At 39.2% G+C, this 20813-nt stretch overlaps 1 long non-coding RNA gene across 1 annotated transcript in view; it reads left to right on the top strand.

The window, feature by feature from the left end:
* Positions 1-19698, top strand: part of LOC137471800 (uncharacterized) — a 351710-nt gene extending 332012 nt beyond the window's left edge. The window contains exons 7-8 of the long non-coding RNA XR_010997853.1: positions 17186-17403; positions 19210-19698. This is a non-coding gene — a long non-coding RNA (uncharacterized lncRNA). The remainder of the gene's footprint in view (positions 1-17185; positions 17404-19209) is intronic.
* Positions 19699-20813: the final 1115 nt, after the last annotated feature.

Below are 20813 nucleotides of genomic sequence, written 5' to 3' on the forward strand. Positions count from 1 at the left end.
TTTAGTACCAGATTTTTATAGATTTTTTTTTTTTAAACTAACGGAGTGATTTATGAGGCACTAAGCTGAGCTGAGCATCCCCTTGTTTACTTTGGGCAAACTGAGTGACAAAAATAGACTGTTTAATGGCATTTTCCTGTACCAGGCAGTTTTCATTATCTCACAATGTATTTATGGCATGGCAATATAAGTTGAAGTAGATTGTATTGGCACTGCCAGCATTAGTAAAATATTCCATTTGTAATGCATCTAGCACTGCAGCTCTTCACTGTGTTGCCAGTGGAATTTTCAAAATATGCATCACTGACATAAGTCTGCTCTCCCCAAAGTAAGTGGAAATTTTAGATGCTGAAATAAGAGCAGAATTGAACTAGTGAGAACTTTTGAAATGGAAAGTTGAATACAGGGTAATGATTTTTTTTTTTTTTTTAGTATAAAAGATTGTGCTGTCTAACAAAGTTTAATGAATATTCTTAAAGATGTGCAATTCCACATTTACGTAGCCATTTTACACTTTCCTAAAGTATTTTGATAGCTATGTGCCAAAAATGATATCAAATGCAGTACCTTTGTCAACATGGTGAAGTTAATTTACCCTCTAGCATGTCTGCTCTGTGATCCTCTCTTAGAGTCATAATATTTCTTCCATACTGGCTGGATTCAGGGTACAACATAGACTGTCTGGGAATAAATCAGGATTATGTAGAGCAAGTGGCTGTTATTTATGGGGCCATTGTTCACTGGCGAAGAAGTTGAAGTGTATGTAGCTGATATGATGGGAACAGTGAGGAGGAGACCCCTGAGACTGTAGGAGACGTTTTCCTTTTCTCACTTCTCTGCCTGGCACCTGAAGAAGAAATTTTAAGGAAAGGCCTGCTTTGTCTCTGCAGCTTCAGACAGAAGCCGACCCACTGGAGATGCAGGCAGGAGAGAATTTAGCTGTTAAAGTCAAAGAAATATTTTCTGATTAGGTGTGAACTGATTTTATTATTTTTCCCTAACAGCTTATAAAGTGACCCACTTTAGGTAACTTTTTATGAAGTATCAAAAAGCACTTATCCAATGCCAGAGCAGCTGCTGACAAATTTCAAGCTTTCATTTCAAAGCATGAAACAGTTAAGTGGTTGGAAGAATACTTTTAAGCATGAGAAAAGCAAAGTAATGCGAAGAGCTGTGCATTTATTTTGAGATGTCTGCAGTCCCAGTTCTCATGAATTTTTACTTGGTGTGGTGATCTAGCCAGTTCACTTGATACTTCCCAGCTTTCATCTCAGCATTTCTCTGAATACAAATAAAATCAATGCACCCCAAAATCAATCTACCAGCTCCCCCAAATCTCAGCGTAAAACAAACCCACCAATTTGAACAATTTCTTTCCAAGTGACTGCATTTGTCTGAAAGCAGTGTTTTAAAATGGGAAATGTCAGTTCATCTTCTTCATAGGTGCTGTGGCTATTTCTTGTGCTTGCAGACACAGCAGAGAGCTAAAATTCTGACTTTGGGGTGTGTGTGTAAGGACACACCAAAAAGGATCAAACTGATTTCACTTGGACAACACAAAGAGATGAAGTTCCTCACTAGCAAGTCCCATGTGATGTCAGCATGTCAATAGTTAAGTATTTTGAAGCTTTGATATTTATAAAATAAAGTCAGTTTTGAGTCAAAGTCTAGATCTTAGGAACACTTAACCAGCACAGATTGTGGTAAATTTAAGCAAGGTTGCAGGATGTTCCCATGTAATTTTCACTTGTGATTAGTTAATTTTGCTTCTTTGAGATTTAGGGGTTTAGATATAAACTTTTGAAAGCTTTCTGGGGTGATTGCTTCTTGGTCTTATGTCTTTCAACCGAGCACTGGAAAATCAAGACTACTAAAATCACTGGGAGGGAAGAAGTTTAGTGTTGGAGAGCCAACTTTCCTTTCTCCATGGGAAGAATTTCACTGGAAATTGATTTGCACTTAAAGAAATGAAATTTGCCTAAATTGTTAAGTAGTGTTTGTCTTCTTTTAGGGAAAAAATCCAAATATTCATGAATATTCAGGGCCTCCTTGATCTGTGAAACTGTTGATGGTAGGCCTTCCTGAAACAGCCTGTGTCAGAGAAACTTAAATTTACAAACTAAACTTGTTCCCTTGATAAATAATCAGCAAAAATAGAATATTTTAAGGAACAGTTTTCACAAAATGTAAAACTCAATCTGAACTGATTACTCATGCTCACTTTAAAAAAAAAAAGTCAATACAAACAAGTCAGTCTTTTACAAATGAGAAGAGTGGAGAAAGGAAGAGGCTTGTAGAATTGTATATAAACGACAGCTTTGGTACAGTCTAATAGTTGCTCAGAAGACACAACACAGACTTAACTCCCAAACCTGACTCAGTGCACTGTCCGGGCTATCAGGACACTTGCACTACCAATGACACAGCAGTCAAGTCTTAAATGTTGTGGTACAGTTTGGATGGTCTCTTGATCAAAGCATGATGGATTCCTAAGGCAGGAGCTGAAAATACTTCTCTGTAGAAATGAATCTTGACCATTGTAGATGGAAAAGGGAAATGATGATTGAGTTATGCTGATTCTGCTAAAGAGCTCCAGTTATATATTAAGGCAGTAAAACTCCCTATGAAACATGGGAGGAATGTATTACTAGTTAATTACAACAGCAAGATATGCCATTGAAGGGATTATTACCATATTTTATGATGACTGTTTTATCATCTCCTTGTTTATACTTTCCTTTGGTAATGAACTTACCTTCAGAAGTTTGAAATATTTAATATTTGAGCACTAAATATTGTACCCCTTGTATCTGATAGGAGTAGTTATTTATATATGGAGTAGGAATACAACTGCAGATGAAAAGCCAGATGAGAAAATGGCATTTTCAATAATTATGCGTAGTGTCCATGCATCAGCAGTGGTGTGGTTGTTTCAGTTTAGTTTTTCTGGTGATGATGAGGTATATGGAGCAATACTTTTCTTGTAATGAAAAGCAAATTGTGTTCCAGCCAATGTGGCCTGTAAAGCTCTTGGATTCCCAGGCCAGTTTCAGCAGCTTCTCATCAAATGTGGATGTCTGAAAGATGAACATCTCTTGTTTTAAGTAGTTGGACAACTGTTTGATTGCTCCTTCTATAGGAAAATAATCTCTTCATGGATGGCTATAAGTGGCATCATTTTTCCTTTGGGTTCCCATTGCTGTTTTCTGTATATATTACACATCTGGACTGTAATGGAAACTTGCTCATTCCTCTGAAACATCTGTTGTGTCCTGCTGCAGTGAAGACCTAGTTATTTTTTTGCTGTGTACTCCGTAATTGTATTAAATATTTGTCTAGTGTCCTCAGTTCCAGGTACAATCAATTCAAAATCATGCAGAAGTAATTAATATTTTTGCAGAAAGCGTTACCTTATTTTACAACTAGGGTGCTTTGTTTTGTTTTAAAAAGCAAGGTGATAAAAGGCAAGTCAGTGAAAAAACAGAGCTTATGTAAATATCTAAGGAGAAAAATGTTAGGAAGTTTCCATCTGGATAAGAAAGATCGTTCCTTTCTTCAGTTTAAAGGTATCAATCTGGTTATCCTGTTTATGCAGCTGCTCATAGAAGAGCCTTAAAAAGCCACCCAAACCCCCAAACAAGCAAAAACCAAAAAAGGGGAATAATGTAATGGATTCTTCTAGTAAGAGGAGGAAGGAGGAAGGAAAATGAGACAAAGGATAAATTATAGAATTTCAGGCTCATGGTGGTTTCTGCTGTTAAACCCTGGAGAGGGCAGAAAGAAGTGATGGCACATATTTGTCACCTCTGGAGCTCAGAGCTTACTCAGTGAGAGACTTAACTAAACCAGTGAGAAAGTAAAGCCTTTTATCTCCACAAACACAGCTCTGCACACCTAGAGGAGGCTCTGTGTCCCTTCAGCGAGAAGATCCAGTGAGAATCACCACATGACTCTGGGCTAATTTTTCTGGTAGTTTTTCCTTCACTCCTCAGGCACCAGATTTTTATTTGGCTGCTTTCTCGGCATGGTAGAAGAAAAGAAAAGGAAATAAGTGATTTCTGAGAAAGGGAACCAGGATTCAGTGATCTTGAGAGTGAGAAGCAATAGAAAGCTTCTATAAATTTTCAGACAAATCTTTGCTTTATTTTATTTTTTACCACGATCATATCCCATGCACTGTCCTGACACATTAATTATATTCCCTCCTGTGCTGAATGGGATGGGAGACTTGGACTAGATTGCTACATGACTATGTGCCTTTGCAAGGATAGTTTTAAGCACTATCTCTTCTGTCAGTATTCAGGACACAAGGAGAAGTTACCAGTTATTTTTTATTTTACAGCAGATCAAAGCTGGAGAATGCAAGAGAGATACTCCCACAAAGGAAAACCAGATGCATTTTACAAATACCCAAATTGTGCTATCAGAGCATTAAATATTTACCAGTGAGTGTCTGCCCATTGTGTACTTTGGTATATTTAATTTCTTTTTATTGTTATTGTCTGTCTGGACTTGGACTTATCTCCTTGGCCGAAGATAAAGGATGATTTGTGTCATGAACGTACAGCATGTGAAGCGGTGCTTAGGTTTTTCTTGAGATTCAATTAATGAGGTAAGGAAAGGGCAGAGGTATGGAAAAAGGCTTTGCTAAGCTGCCTTTTAAATTTCATACCATACTGAAAATGGAACTCTGTCAGAAACAGTTTTGGTTTTGAAGGTCTGCTCTGTGTTAGCAGTACAAGAGGCAGCTGCCTAAAATAAGAAAATATTAGGAGGGTGTTTGGGGGGCTGTTTATTGAGGGCAAGGCAGGCAGCTGTGGGTGGTGTGTGTTTCCCAGGCTGTTGCTGATAACAAGTGGATGCTAACATACTAATGTATTTTTACTTTTTGGCAAAGTGTTAAGGCTAGAGAGTTGCAGACTGTTTGTGACACATGGTAATTTGTTGAAAATCGCTATTTGCAAAATAGAAGGGACCTGTTATATTAACAGAACTGACAGGAAAACAAAGAGCTATTTTTGGTTTTGATGTTGTTTGGTGGATTTGTTGTTTTGTTGTTGTTGTTTTTTAATCAACAACCTTTGGCACTAGGAAAGATGGGCACAATGTTGGCTATTACTTACCAAATCAAATGTATTTAAATGCACTGTCTCTGATATTTAATAAATATTGTAGTGTAGCTTTTTGTGGCTAATAAAACTTGGTTTACATTACACCCCTTGCCTGCTATGATTTGCCTCCTAGGGCTCACTTAGAGTGCATTAAGAAGCTGCACACAAGATCAGTGTGATTTGCTGCAAAACTTAAATAATTCATTTATGCACCACTGCTCTCAGACAGTGTTTTTACAAAGGCTGTAATGAGACAAGCTGCGAAATGTTTTACATGGTGGAAATGAGGTCTGCTACTCAAGAAAAGTCCTGCTGCACAGATTTGATTCCTTGAAGTCTACAAGAGGTCTTTCCAAGCATTGTAGTGTGGACCTCCAAAGCACACTGGTATGCTCCCACTGATGGGGCTATATGTCCTACCTTAGCAATATCTTTTTCTTCCAGTACTTCTAGTGTTTTCACTGGTGGACCTAAAATGAACATGGGATACTTAAGGATTGCAGAGTGGAAACTCTAGTTCGTTATTCAGGGACAAGACCCTTTCCTGACTATGACTGTGCCTTGTCTACCACACTGACACTTGCTCTTACTCTGCTCTCTGCAGTACACTTGACTTTTTAATAAAGGGCAGGGAAGGAATTGGAATGATCAAAGTTAAAATATACCCAGAACTGAGCTTTATTGTCAAGGTTGTTGACAGCTCCCCTGATGTTCAGTCTAAATTCTTGTCCTCTGGAGTTGGGCTCCTTCTGTGTAGTCCTAACCTTCAATACCCTCTGCAAAAGTCTTATTGTCAATGCAGAAGAGCTTAAAAGTATGTCCTGCACCTGCACTTTTAGGAAGCAGTTCTCCTGATATGAAATATCTCTATTATTTACACTAAATTTTAGAATGATTTGTATTTCTCTTACTCTAGTAATTTGGATGGAGAAGGGGGAATAGTGCTTGGTGTTGGTGAAGGAAGGGTGACCTCTCTGTCATTTTTTGATGTGTATTAGGCTATAGCTTTTAACTACAGGATGAGATCTAATTTGTTCTACAGGAAGAACAAATTACAGAAGAATTAAAACTTAAACAAATTAGTCCTAAATTAGTAATTAGGTAAGAATAATCTGTTTACACCATGTGTCTGACTTTGCCAGGAAAAGTATCCAACAGTTTATATTTCCCATGCACATCTCAGCACTGATTTAGGGCTTAAGATGAGATAGGGGAAAAACCTAGGCGCATCTGAGACTGCTGGATGGAATTATTTGGAATTTGTAACTAATTGAAAGAATGTGTAATTAGAAGCAGATTTTAATTTTTAGTATTAAGACAAAAGTTCAATTTTTCATAATTTCTTAATGTGTCAGATTTGCTTTAGAGTCTTCCACTGGAAAATATTTTGCAATTGCCTGTAGTTTTCCATAACCATTATAAAACTTGAAGAGTGCAAAGGAGATTAATATTTTACAGAATGAAAGCTGGAGAAAAAGCAAGAAAACAAAATGCTTGTGCTACTGCTAGGTAGAGATCCTTTTGAATTTGCTAGCACTCCTGTGAGCATTCCCCCCCCTCTCTTCTCAACCAGACTTGAATCTGAGAAAATTACCATCTGTGCATAGATATGCAGGAAATGAGCTAAATTTGTAGTGTAAACATTTTCAAATGAATATTTGCACAGTACAGTCTCTCAGCAATGCATTATCCTCTTTCATTTGGTAATCAACACATATCCCTTATGAGTTGTGTTGAAAGGGAAGAGAGTGACTCTCACTAAACTCTAATTATCCTTTCCTTCCTCCTGGGAAGAGCTCTCTTTAAGCTCCCTTTTGTGAGCTGCTCTGCGTTTCACAATCATTCCACCTCTTGATCACTCTTTCTCCTTATTTTGCCTCAAAGTGTTCTGTAAGATGTAAGGACACAAACCCAGGCAGCTCCGTGGAGGGATGGATGCTGAATTCCTATGAGGCAGGATTCCCAGAGCAGCACAAAGCCTCAATGAGATTCAGAGAAACTAACTTTCAGCTGAGGTTTTATGCAGGACACGGGTTTGTGGTAATACATAAATATTTCTTGGCTTAGGACTGGAAGAATGACATATTTCCATTAGCCTCGAAGTATTTTTGACTCAATTTGATCTGTAGCAACATGAGTCAGCTGTTTCTGCTAAGCAGTGTTTCTAATTCAGCCTTTTTCCTAATAAGCACGTACGTATAACGTGAGCTTCCTACACCGATTAATCTGTGTTTCCTCCATATGGTTTGTAGATTTTTATTTTCTTTTAATTCTGTGCAAGCTGCTGAATAGCAAAATGCAGTCAAGATCTTGCTCTAGCAAAAAACGGACTCCAGCTGAAGTTGCCAGGGAATTGCCAAAATTAGCATATCCTGGTCGTTTTGGGAAAGGAATTTTTCAACCCATCCATCTGACTACTAGGGCTTGAAAATGGATAAAGTTTTGAGTAGTCCTGCATAGAAGTGTTTTTCTGTGGAGTAAATTTCTGAAGGCAGGGTGTGTAGAAAAGGAAGTCTGGACCAAGGCTCACTGAAGCTGGGTCAGAAGGACCAAGAAACAGGTCTGTGGGGTTTGACCTGAGATCACTCAGCTGAGGTACTATACCTCAGCAGAAAGAGAGGCAGAAAAATGGGGACACCAGAAGACGGAGAAGATCTGTGTTTAGCATAATATTGACCTTAAGAGGCTTGGAAGTAGATACTTTTTATTTGGGGAGGGTAGGAATTTACAGCCTGTGCATGGAAAAGAATGACTTTGTTTGCTAATTTTAGTGTGCAATTAGGAGCACTAGAGTGATACCAGCAAAGCTTTTCTATTTGTGCCTCTGGGCTATCAGTGAAGCTGTAGCCCTGTTCATGTGCATCCACGGATACAGAGAACACAAAGACAAAAGGGGTGCACCCACACATGGTAAAGCACTGCAAAATCTAACCACTCCCCCCCCTTTCAGAAACCCTGATTAAAACCCTCTTCTCTCTCCTACAAGAAATAAAACTGAACAGAATAAAAACCTTTTTCTATAGTATCAATGAAATCTAATGGCATAGTTTTTCTCCTTCAAGCAGGGAGAATGTTCATTCCTGGAAAGCACTTTATACAAATTAAAGTCCTTTCCCCTTCCAAACATAATTTTTAACAAAGGAATCAATCTCTCTCCCAGCAAATCAAGGTGAACAAATACATATACAAAATAATTAAATTGCTTTTTTTCTTATTATAAGAGTTTGTTTGGTTTGCAAAACCAAGCTGGAATATTTATGCCCTCCCTTTTAGGGAAGGTCAGCAGATATATACTCAATTACCTATTTGTATGCATTAAATCAAATTACTCTATATTCAATATTTTGTTTTTTAATTTTGTCTGAGCAGGAAGCTGGAAATCCAAATTAATGGCTCTTCCCCAGTGACATAAATTCTGTGAGGTGTTTGTAGCTTGCTTGCCTCGTTAAAGTTCTCTGACATGATTGATAACCCTTGTCCTCTCTGACTGTGAAGGCTGCTCAGCAGAGGCAAGTAGACCATGCAGAGAACTTGTACTAGGATCCAAATTCAAGATGTTTTCATTTTTTCTACTTCCAGGTTGTGAGGAATGGCTTCTAAATAAGTTGGTACCCTCCTTGTTTTCTCACTAACAGCTGCTGTTGGATGTGATAATATACCAAAGTCAGTGCAGCTGAGCAAGGGAAAGTAAAGCTGCTCCCTGTGAGGTGTCTGGGGGCAGTGAAGTCCCTTCTGCTGAGGGGGAACTGCTGTTCTGGGACCTTGTGCACACCCTGTGCTGTTATATGGTGTGGGTATTTTAACATGCAAAGGATCCCCATGTGAATGGTCTACCAGATGTCCCACTTTGTCCCCCTTTCTGTGTTTACCTGGGCACTGACTGGTTGGACCTTGAACTTACAAGGCCAGATTTCTTCCAGAGAACCACTAAGTTTCCATAACAAAAAGCCAGATAATGAACATTTCAAACTATTTTTCACTGTCTTTTTAGTGTTCAATTCATTTTTGCAAGCAATGATTGACCCTTGTCGAATTTCAAGGCAGCCTTTAATCCAATGGACTACGATTCTGATGGACCAGTGCAGGCAAGATGAGGTGTGAACACCTTGGGAAAAACTTCTGTTAATTTTGGTGCTTGGCTTTAATCTCATATTCTTTTTCCCATTGTATGATACTGAGGCAGAGAGTGGATTTGTCCTCTGTGGCTTAACATTTGTGAGGCTTGTGGATTTGTTAAGGGATATCTTGCAATTCATATGATTGGGATCTTCCCTGGAATGCAGCAATTCAGTCCCTCCCAATTTGTTCAAAATACAGGATCTTAACTTGAGCAATAGGTATTATCTGCAGCAAGTTCTCAGTAAGGTGTAACTGAAAACAGATTAAATGTCAGGTACAAATTATCTTGATCTGTCAATCCATGCAAAAATTGGGAAAACAGTCTAAAGTGTTTTTGGTCTTCAAACTGAATATGAAACATTTAATGAAATTCCCAGAGCTTTGAATATGAATCCGAATCAAGGATAAAATTGTCAAAAAAACCCTTAGAGGGGACTGAAGGGATGAATAGCACCAGTTACCTGTGGCTGCTGATGTGGCTGGAATCCCAGCAGGGGTACCTGTGCTGCAGCATAGACACATCTCTCTAATCAATGTTACTGCTACTTTTTATTCTGTCTTTAGGCAGAAGCAGAATGTAAATGTAAGTAAAAGAGCACATCGCTCTTTCCATAATCCTTGTGCTCTGAACTACTTTTCCCCCATAGGCTATTAGTGTCTTTGAATAAGTATCCAGTTCTTTTCAATAAACACTGTGCATCTGAAGTTGAAGTGGCTACTAGTAACTGAAGTGACAGCTACTCAACTGCTAGCAACCAAGAGAAGCTTGCTAAACCTGAAGATGTCACGTCATTTTTGTAGCTCCATTTCAAAGCTTTTGGAGATTGAAGTGCCATATTTTCAGGCAGAAACAAGTAGTCAACTAGGGTGTTTATTCATTGAAGGTCAGGCTTTTGTATTATGAAACTTCTAGCTGATGTGATATGCAGTAAATTGCAGATCTATCACCTTCTTTTTTCTATATTTTTTTTCCCTGTGAGTGTGTGTGTGAAATCAGCAGAATACTGCCTACATTTGATTTATTGCTCACTTTTGACCAACTCTTATCAGGCTCCCACAAGCCCTTTTCTGATGCAGCTCGTGTCTGAATGACAATAGACAACCAGTGCCATTATGCTCCAAAATCCCTCTCTGCATTCTAGACACCTAAGATTACATCTGGGCTATTGATTTATTACTGCCCCCCCTGCTTTTTTTTTCCCCCACAGGGACCAGTTTGTTCAGCCTGAACAAGATAGACTATTATTAAACTGAGCAAACTACTCCATGTGAACTTAGTAGAGAAATAATCATTTGCAACCACCTTTCTAACCACCCAGGTTCATAAAGAAAGGTAGGTGTTGAAATATTAAGACTGTTTATATATGGGTCCCACCATTCGTGTTTGTTCAGATTATATATAATTTATATACATGAAATGAGACCCAACAGGCATTCTGTTGTGTTGGACATTATAGGCATATTGCCTAAAGCACCTCAGTATTGCCACCCAATGTACAAAACCCAAATTATTACAAATCTTCATTACAGAAATACCTACTGTAACACCAACTGTATCTCTGACAGAGAGGTTTTATGACATGTTTTAGAGCCTCAGCAAAATTTATATATTATACCAGTAGGTTTTTTTTCTTTTTTTGGGGAGGGAGAGGAAGCTATAAATTTTACAGTACATTGGATTTTTATATCTCCTAAAAATGTACTGTGCAAGATTCACATTTAATATCCCTCAGCTCTAGTAATCTATGTATTTAAGTCAGTAAGTGGGGAGATATAGACAGGGCTTCTAGTTAAAAGGGTTATTTTTTTCCTTTCTCTTTCCTCTCCCCAACTCCCCCTTCCGTCTCGCAAGCACACAACTCACCCCTACATCTTCTTTTAGTTAAAACAGCATTTTAAAACATAATTATAAAAAAAAATTACACTGATTCAGATGCCACCTGTGAACTCTGGCCTGCTTTTAGGAAACTCTGAGCACCAGCAACTTCTACAGCTACTCTGAGAAAAACCTAGAGCATGGCATGGACTAAAAATCACAAACAGAGGCTTTCAGAGGTTTGCTCTCCCTGTTCTTGATCATGGGGACAGAGATGCTTGACTTTCAAATAGACCTCCCATGTTCAATGTCCTACCTCAAAGGATTCATTTTATTCTGCCTACTATTCACTGTCTTTCAGTGTCTATCATTCCTTTTGTCCTGATAGACTGGGGCTTTTTCCCAGTCACACATGGGCAGAAATTATCACACACATGCTGTAATTTAAGTATTTTCTTTTAGGCATTTCTTTTTTGTCCTGTGGAGCAAAACACTCTATCAGCAAAGAACCAAACAAAGCCAGCATCAAGTAGGGAAAAATTAACTTTTGTTATTTAATATTAGATGTCAGGTCATCATGTCATTTTCTCATATTTAAGAATAAAATAGTCCTTATGAAAAAAAAAAAAAAAACAAACATTTTTCATTTGAAGTTTTGTAATTATTCCGTATTTCCTTTTGTGGAATTTATTTCTTCTCTGTCCATTCAGGGCTTGATCCTGCCAGATCCCGTGTTTGTTCCAATAAAACACCTATGGATATCCTCAATAGCATTTGAAAGCTCAGGTATCTCTGAATGGTTTGGAAATACTGAAGTATTTTTGTTTAGAGCTAGCTGGGCAGTGGGGTGTCTGAGTAATGCCTATCACTGAGGCCTTGTAGAAAGTGAAGATATTTTTCCTATGACAATCACACCTTTTCAATCTAGTTGAGCATGTAAATACTGGAATGAGAAAAGGCATCTGAACACTGGAATGAGAAAAGGAATGTGTTAGTGCTGAGCACGACCGAGTCTGTTCAGCAGCAAAGAAATAAGTTCTACAGAAATACATAAATCAGAGTTACACAGACCCACGGATTGCATTGCTGCTGGTAACTGAGAGCACCGTGGCTCTGCAAGGATACTGGGGAGTTACAATATTTTCTGGGCAGAGGAGGGAGAATAATTAATGGCTGATGGAAAAGGATGAAGTGTTTTTTCCTCAGAATGGAGCAAGTAAGAGGGGATGTGAAGGCAGCACAAAACAAGAAGTGGAGAGTCAAGCAAACTGAAATATGGCAGGCTGAAAAACCCAAAAGGGAACACTTTTTCCCGTAATGTGTAACTCAGCTGGGAAATTCGTTCTTCTATTCAACAGAGAACAAATCAAATTTTAGAGAGAGATAACCAAATTTATAGCAGTAGTCCATGATAGAGCAGGAAGAGCAATGTCAAGGTCATTAGCAATGCACTGCAGCCAGCCTTCAGTACCTGGCTAGCTGGGGCTTGGGAGGGACAAGTAGCCAATAGGTACAGGTAGCAGAGTTGCACTTTGGAGCTTGGTTCTAGCCAGAAGAAGCTAAGTTTGAATGACTGTGCCCTTATCCAGTACTGTATTCCCATTAAATTCAAAGTTTTTTTTTTTTTTTTTAAGTTTGGGATAACCAGGATGTTGGATGTCCTGTGCAGAATGTTGTTCCCAGTCTCCCTATGCCATGGCTGACTATCATACAGAGGAAACAGAAGTCACAGCAATGCAAACAATCCAAACCAGATTTAAGTCTTGCTGAAGCTGACAGTTACTTCTGTTACATTCACTTCTGTTTGGAGTAAATTTTTTAGAGTATTTCTGGCCTTTTTTACAACTGTTACATCATTGCATCTCAGGGTCACCAGGAAAAGCAGTGGCAGAAACCTGCTCTGTGTGAGCCAGATCTAGAGTTTTTCTGATTTCACAGTGGACCTCTTCCTCTTTCATGGAAACTCCACCATTCCCATATGGCAGCTGACTTGAAATTGTGATTTATTTGTCTAAAGGCATCTCCTGGTTTTGCTTTGTTTTGGAGCAGAAACCTACTTTGTTTCTTTCAGCTCCTGGTATCTTCTACCCTGCAATACAGACACTGGCCCACAAAGTATTGGCTTGCATAATGCTGCTTCAGATAAAGGTCATAAATGGTCTTATTTGGAAATTAATTCAAATAAGAAAGAGAACGAGCCAAAATCAAGCCTCTACTGGGCATGTTAATAATGTCATTTGTTTACAGAGTGCAAGATCTCTGCTAGAGGACATCCTGAATCATTGGCTGCTGCCCTTAGTGTTTGCCTTTGGTCATCCCTGTTGTGAGGGAATTGAGACCAAAGGTCAGAGACACTCTGCTGGTTCAACACTGCCTGAAGATATCTATTCATCTTCTGTACATCCAGGCTGATATTTTGAAAGATGGAAGTTAGGATTTTGATGCTTAAAAAAAAAAAAAAATAGACAGTATTCAGTTCATACAGTGGACTAGTGTACAGTCATTGGTGCTACAACCAGGAGGAATTAGTGCTGCAGTTTCTGAGCACTAACCAGGAAAAAGGAGGTTGTTGAGATGCTGGAAGACAGTGGCAGTGGTTAGAACAGGTGTTTGAGGGCAATGTCCACAGTGCATGTGACAGGAATGCCTGTTGGCATGAGTTTTTGGTATGCTTATTTCTTAACCCTGTAAAGTCTGTGTGGTTTGAGTTTTTTTTCTGAGCAGTCTTCCACAGAGTAAATGCAGAAATATTCCCTTGAGAAAACATCTTTGTTTCATTCATACATACATGAAGGGTGAGAAGACACAGTCAAAATATAATCTTTGGAAAAGGGTATTTGCTGTAGAGGCAGGAAGGGCTTGTGTGGCTCTTTGCAGAAAGTTATACTGAGTTTCAGCAGGTAGCAGGTAAAAGAGCAGACAAATAGGGAACCATATTGTCAGCCATGTTGAAAAGTGTTCTGATGCCCTTTTGTAAGCATTATCTCATCAACAAAAACAAAATCAGATGTTTATTTCAGACATGAATAACACAAACACATGGCTCTTGGCTCTTTACTTCAATAAGTAGCAGTAGCAATTAATTATCTCTTGGAACATGTTACATCTCTAAGAGAGGATTTTAAACCCTCACGTTGTTTTTAAGATTTGACAGTATTTCTGAACTGTTCAAAGGTTCATGTTTAACATGTGGAAGAAGCTGGCATTCTGGCTTCAGCATCAGGTACACAAAGGCTGTCTTCCCACAGGTCCAGTTGCAGTTTTGGTTTAAGAGAGCATGTTTCACTTATTACAGTGAATAAAGAGCAGGGGATATTCAAACACACTGAGAGGGTCTCCTGGGTGTAGCTATGGATAGTAGGTAGTATTTATGCTCCATTTTGTATGCCTGTCAACAGCTCTTTGTGTCAGACTTCTTTTTTTTTTTTTTTTAATGCTGGTTGTCCTCAGGAAAGGGATGAAAAGGAGTGAATGTTGTCTCAGCTGCTATAAAGTTCTACATTCTGTCAAGTATAAATCATCATCCTGAAGTTCATTAACTTTAATATAATTTAGTCTTCATGTGTCATCAGTTGAGCCCAAGCCTTCCAGATGAGTCTTTCACTATCTGCTGGATTTGTGGGGGCAAGCTAATTTTTGTATAGAGTGAACCTTATGCATAGGCCTCTTTCTTTCTGCACTCTGCTCATTGAATTGGAATGGCATTTGTTGGACTGAGAAGGTGCTGTGAGACAAGCAGGGTTGTTACAGCCTGAAAGAACAGGAGCAACCAGCTCCAGAGCAAAAGTCCTTGTAAGAGTAAGGGTGTCAATGGAGTGGTGTAAGGGCTCTGACTCTCCTTTTTTTCTACTGCACCAGTGTGTAAATCAGGAATTGCCCTTTTGCAGCAAAGGAAAATGTAGTTGAGAAACTTCTGCAGAGCTACCATGCACCCAGCCTCAGCTGCCTGCAAAGCAGTGCAGGTGCCCAAAAGTGAGCACTGGTGAGCACTGAGGAAGTGTGAAGTCCCCAGGGATGACAGCAGAGCTCAGCTTGTGTCCTCAGCAGCTACCTCAGCCCACCAGCTGCTTTGCCAGGATCCTGCACTGCCCAGAGGTCACATAATGGGTTGATTTGAAATGTGTAAATCAAGATAATATAGCCACTGACCTTGTGATTTTTACAGGGAAATCATCCCGTGCCCAGGGGCTGGCGTGACACAGGTGGAGCTTGCTGGAAGGTTTGACAAATGGGCTGTGGAGGCTGGCACTGTGTGTGGAGCAAAGGCAGGGGTCGGTGTAGTGTGTATAAGATGAAAGATGAGGACAGGGCTAGGTCAGGCAGACCATTGTATCTTGAGCTGTAGCCTTTTCCACTATCCAAACTCCACAGAATCAGTTTCTCCATCTCTTCCAGCAAATCAGAGGCAATTGTAATTCACGCTTTTAAAAGCTGCTACCTATTTCTACTTCTTTTTGAGTTAAAAATAATACCTGAACATGTACACACAGAGATATAATAGAATAAAAATCCTTCCATAGCTTCAGGTCATCACTCTTTTGGCTGCATGAAGCTCACCTATTGACAGAAATCATCTACCTCCAGCTGATCTTACTTCTCAGCCAAGGTCTGAAAATCTGTCACCTCCTATCATGATCTGTCATACAAACATCACACACAGTGTTAACCTAGCAGGTTAGAAAGATTTGTTGCAGGTCTGTTGGATCATTTTTTATTTTTTTTTTAAACCACCTAGTACAATGGGGTTGAATTGTCTTATAGCTCATGGGCAGAGGCTGGGTCTGAGTTCATCCTAGTAATCTGCCCAGATTTCTCACAGGAATCCTGTGGACCACACATAAAATGCTTGAGTCAGACTCTTCTCTGCTCAAGACTCAATAAGGGCATGTGTTGATCTAAACACATATATCTTCATCTGTGTCGGGGGGATGGGGGTGGAGAAAAGACAAATCAATGCTGTCTGTGGCTGAATTTCTAGTTGTGTTTCACAAGGCTGTTACTTGGCTCTTCTCTTACCTCCAGACACTGCAGAATAGCCCTGCTGTATTCCTTCTGCATTGGACTGTCTGGATTATTTTCTTCAAGAATATAGGCTTGGCCTATTACTTCTGCTTCTCCTCTGTCCTTTACAGCCTTTCCCCATCTTCCTCCTTTTTGCCTCTCAAGGCTGTCACAAACTGTGTCTCTTGATGTCTTTTTGTGGCCACTCTCTTGCCTTCCTCTCCAGAGCTCCGAGTGGGCAGGGCCAATGAATTGCTTCCCAAAGCCCAGGAGCTGCAGTGGTCTGGGTTTACCCTCAGAAAAATAATGATTTCTACAGATTTGCTGATTTGAGAGGGGTCTTTAAAGTCATAAAGAGGAAGTGAACCTGCTAAAAATCATCTTCATTTGAGCAAAAGTTATTTATACATGTAAGATTTTTAAAGACATCTTGAGAGAATTGAGAGAAAGGACCCATAGGTTATATAATCTTTGGGGTCTTTGTGCTACATTAGAGCTTCAATGTGCTACATAACAACTGATATCCAATTTAAATGTCTCAGCTTAACATGGTTTAAACTGATAAACTTTTAAATGAATTTTAAACATAACATAAAACTTAAATGTGGTTTTTCTTCTTTTAAACAAATTCTTGCTGTTTTTCTATTGTTTTCTGAAAACTCTTCTTTTTGCTGTCACAAAACAGTTCCAACTAAAGAACTAAAAATACTTTGAGTTGTAATGACAATAAGAAAAGTCTGCATTCAAGGTCTGGAAACAGTAAAGAATGGAGTTGTAGTTTTGAAACCCCCTAATCATTAACCTAGAGCAAATCTCCTAATCTCCACTCACATCTTGTATGGAAGAATCAATCAATCAGCTGTATTGATGTGATTAACTAGTTTGTCCTTAGTTCTTGGCTAGGTGAAGGGTCCATGAGGACACGGGTCCTATCCTCAGCTGCATGACTGGGAGCAAGACTGAGGCAAAAGTAATGTTTGAAAGGTTTTCTTTTATTTGTAGAACAAATGTTTTCATCCAACTGTAGCACAGTCAAACGGTGTGAAGGAAACATAACAACCTCCCTGTCTCTTTATCTGTGTTTTTATAAGGTCACCCATCACCACGGTATCTGAGAGTCTTTCTTCTTTCCTTTAAGGGTCCTGGTCAGGAGTTGAAAATAAGGAAAAGAGAGGAAGAAAAACCACAAAGAAAGAGGCATATGAAAAGTAAAAAAATACGGAGCTGGAGGTGAACCTAAACACTCAGAGGTAATTTGCCTTGAGGAGCAAGAACCCTTGAGACCTATGTGTAGACTTTGGAAAAAAGACCCTGTGAACAATAGTAAAGGCTATGAACGTACCATCCCTCTGACAGGTATGTAAACCTTAAGATTAAAATAACAGCTTCAAAAATCCTTCTGTCAGAGTGAGTTTGCTTTAGCTAGTCAGGGTTTCAGGGGAAGTATCATAAAGACAATATATATCAAGTGGAGGTAGCTAAGGAAATCTCTGTTTGAAATTTCTAAACAGGTTGGTCCTTGAAGCATATCCTCTAAAACTTGACAAAGTTATCATGACATTAGGATAACATTATATAGCATCAAGTAATTAAGGGTTATAACTAGTGGATTTTTAAAATATTTTTTCTGTATAGGCTGAATCATCTTTAAGATAAATTTTGTACATAAGAAAAATCAGGAAGGGCACAAAATTTGAGCTCCCGTTTTTTTTTGCCTTTGTGTCAGTTATTATTTTGATTTAAAAAAAGTTCACCAACATTTCTGGAAATTCCAGCACTCTTTTACTTCACAAAGGAATTGTGAAGGAGTCCTTAACAGAGTCTTACATTTTTGTCTTAGTTTAACCCTGTCTTTCCAGTCTATCCCTTTTAACTGTGGGAGGTGGTTTATTGTACTTGCATTCACGGTACAGGAGGAGGAGGAGATGGTGGATACTTCAATCATGTGTGAATATCTCTGAACATCCAGCAGTTGTATGCTAATCACATCCTTTCAACGAACACAAGCCATTAACCAAACCCCTTTTTTCATACTGCAAAGAAATAAGAGAATTCTTGACAGCAGAAAGCAGACATGATGTATATTAAAGGAGCGAAATTATTCAGTGAGTGTTCATTGATACTTCTTTGAGCAGCAGCTTCCTCCTCCTAGAGATCTTAGCTGAGGTTTGTAGATGACCACACGTAACGATGTGGTTTCTTGTCACTAATAATAGTTATGTGAGGCAGCAATATGTGGTGCAAAATATTATTACTCAGTGAGTGGCATTTGACTGACCTAGCTACCCCAAAAGCTTATTGCCAGCTTGTGTACATCACCACTCCTTCCAGAAACACAGTAGACTTCAAGAAATGTTTAGCAAAAATTTCAGCTGCTGTCAGGCCACATACAGGTCCACCAGAGCCAAAGGCTGGCTTCCACTGTGGAGCAAAGTATGCTGAAAGGTCAAATTCTCAAAATCATCTCATAAACTTCAGCATTTACTTTGACTGTTCCCATACCTCCATACACAGCCACTGGTTAAACAAACCACTTAGACCTCTGTCCAGCTTAGAAAGATGTGAGTCATTGCACTACCTTCAGGACAGTGAGTCACATCCCTGAGCAGCATCCCCTGAGCTGCCCCTCTGGGCTGGCGCCTCCACTCCAACAGGCTGCTGGGGTGGCTTGTCTGCAGCAAAGGGGTCATGGTGATGGATTGTGTTTTTGCTGCCCGATTGGAAATATGACCCCAAATAATGACCCTAAATATTGGGATCTCTGTGTGGTTCTTTCCTCTTTATCCCACCAAGAATGCCATATGTAAAGGTATTATAATTCAAGAAGAAGAATTTTTTCCAGAAATGCCACTCAGAATTCTCAAATAGGAGCAGTAAAATAATTTCTTTGAATTGTTTTGCCTTTACTTCAGTTTCTATGTACCCATTCTATGCAATTAACTTCATCACAAATCCAAAGAAATGTTCACAGTTGTTCCTGTGACATTTTATTTGTGCATGTCTATCATAAAAATCAGAGACAGAAAAGTTCTTTTGCATTAGATTATCTCATCACTGCCTTTGCCAGCACAGATCTCTTTCCCTCTGCAGTATATTCTCCAGTGCTTTGTCCAGTCTAGCTTTAAGTAGATTAAATATGGTACTTTCTCCCTGTCCTGCTAGAAGCTGTTGGAGAGGCTCGGAGGTAATTGACACTAGCACCCTTTGAAGGTGTGTTGTGGACCTTACCACACTTTTCATTTGTATCCAAACACGATGCTTTCCTCCAGCTGTCATGAGAATTGTGTGGCCATAATTCTTTCAGTGTTCTGTGCTGAACACTTGCAACTGAGATGGAACAAAAGAAATGAAAATGTGGTTTTGGTTTCTTTTTGGCAGACAGTGTACATAGGGTTAGTTCATTTAAGCAACCCAGAGGTGAAATAGTAGGGTGAGGGCCTTTAGAATATTTTGTTGATGAAAACTAGAGGTATTGAGATATGGTGTGCTTGTCTACACATGAAGATTTTACCTAGATAAAGAGGTGTATTTTACAGGGTTCAATTAATAACTACTTTTGAAATACTGTCTGCTCTCATGACACAGAAAGCAGATTTAGCCAAATGATTGCAGCTTTTGAAGAACACTGCTGATATCCCCATTAAAGCAAAGTAGTAATAATGTTTGCAGCTTCCTTTTCCCTCTGCAGAAATGTATCAAGTGTTTTACTCAGTCCTTGCTCAAACTGTGCTGCTGCTTTGGGGTTGGGACATGTCTGCCACTCCGTGGCATGACAAAATATAACTTGATGGGAAGCCAGCAGTAAGCTGCTGAGCCTCTTGTATTCAGACTCTTATTCTTGAACTATTCTGTTTCTCCCAAAAGAGGTTAATACACTGTCCAGAACAGGAAACAAAAGGTGTTAGCTGATCTCTTGGTTTAAATGTTTGCTTTCTCCTCTCCTTGTCACCAGAGCCTCAACTTTGAATTGTACCAGCCATAAACCTATAAAGCCAGGAATGTCTAGGTACAGTTCTCCATCCATATCACTGTCGTTACCCATTTCTATAGCCTTACTGAGAGGGGAACACTGCCTCTTGGTGCAGCCTCTTTACTTAATACTTTTCCTCAATTCATATAAAAGGTTCTTAACATAGGGATCATCCATAGCACTCTCACTGCTTTCTGTTACTGCCTCTGAGTTCATGAATCCTAAACTGAGATCGCATCATGTAGCCCAGAATTTCTTGGACATGTAGTACCCCATTAAAAGATAATTTTAAGCAATTAATATTTTATTTATAAATACTTACAAATATTTATTATAAACTGGGCTTTACACAGCAGCTCATGAGAAAAAAAAATATATTGCATTCATATTAAAACATGTTCAAAATTTTAATTATAAGAAGGAAATTTCAGCTGAACTGTGAAAAGCGTACATTGCAGTGCCCTGCTTTGGCCAGTTCATGTCAGGCTGCCACATTCAACTGAGAAGGCAGATTTTGTTGTGTTCCACACTAAATCCAAGAAACCAAACTGGTGATTTAGGGAACAGCTAAATACTCCATGTTCTTGTCTTTCTTGGGCAATATGCTTGTCTCTGACTCTGGGTCAAATGCTGCTGTTGAAATCCCCTGTGTGACTCATGGCTGAGAAGGAGCTCTGCTGGGTTTGAAAGACGAGGGTTTGTGCCTGCTGGAAAGCCCACTCTTGAAAGTGGGAGTCTCCCTCCTGAAAGTGGGAGTCTCCCTCCTGACTCAAACTGTGGGCTTTATGTCTGCTCA

This window comes from Anomalospiza imberbis, chromosome 3, assembly GCF_031753505.1.
Source record: "Anomalospiza imberbis isolate Cuckoo-Finch-1a 21T00152 chromosome 3, ASM3175350v1, whole genome shotgun sequence".
In the NCBI taxonomy this organism is placed as follows: domain Eukaryota; kingdom Metazoa; phylum Chordata; class Aves; order Passeriformes; family Viduidae; genus Anomalospiza; species Anomalospiza imberbis.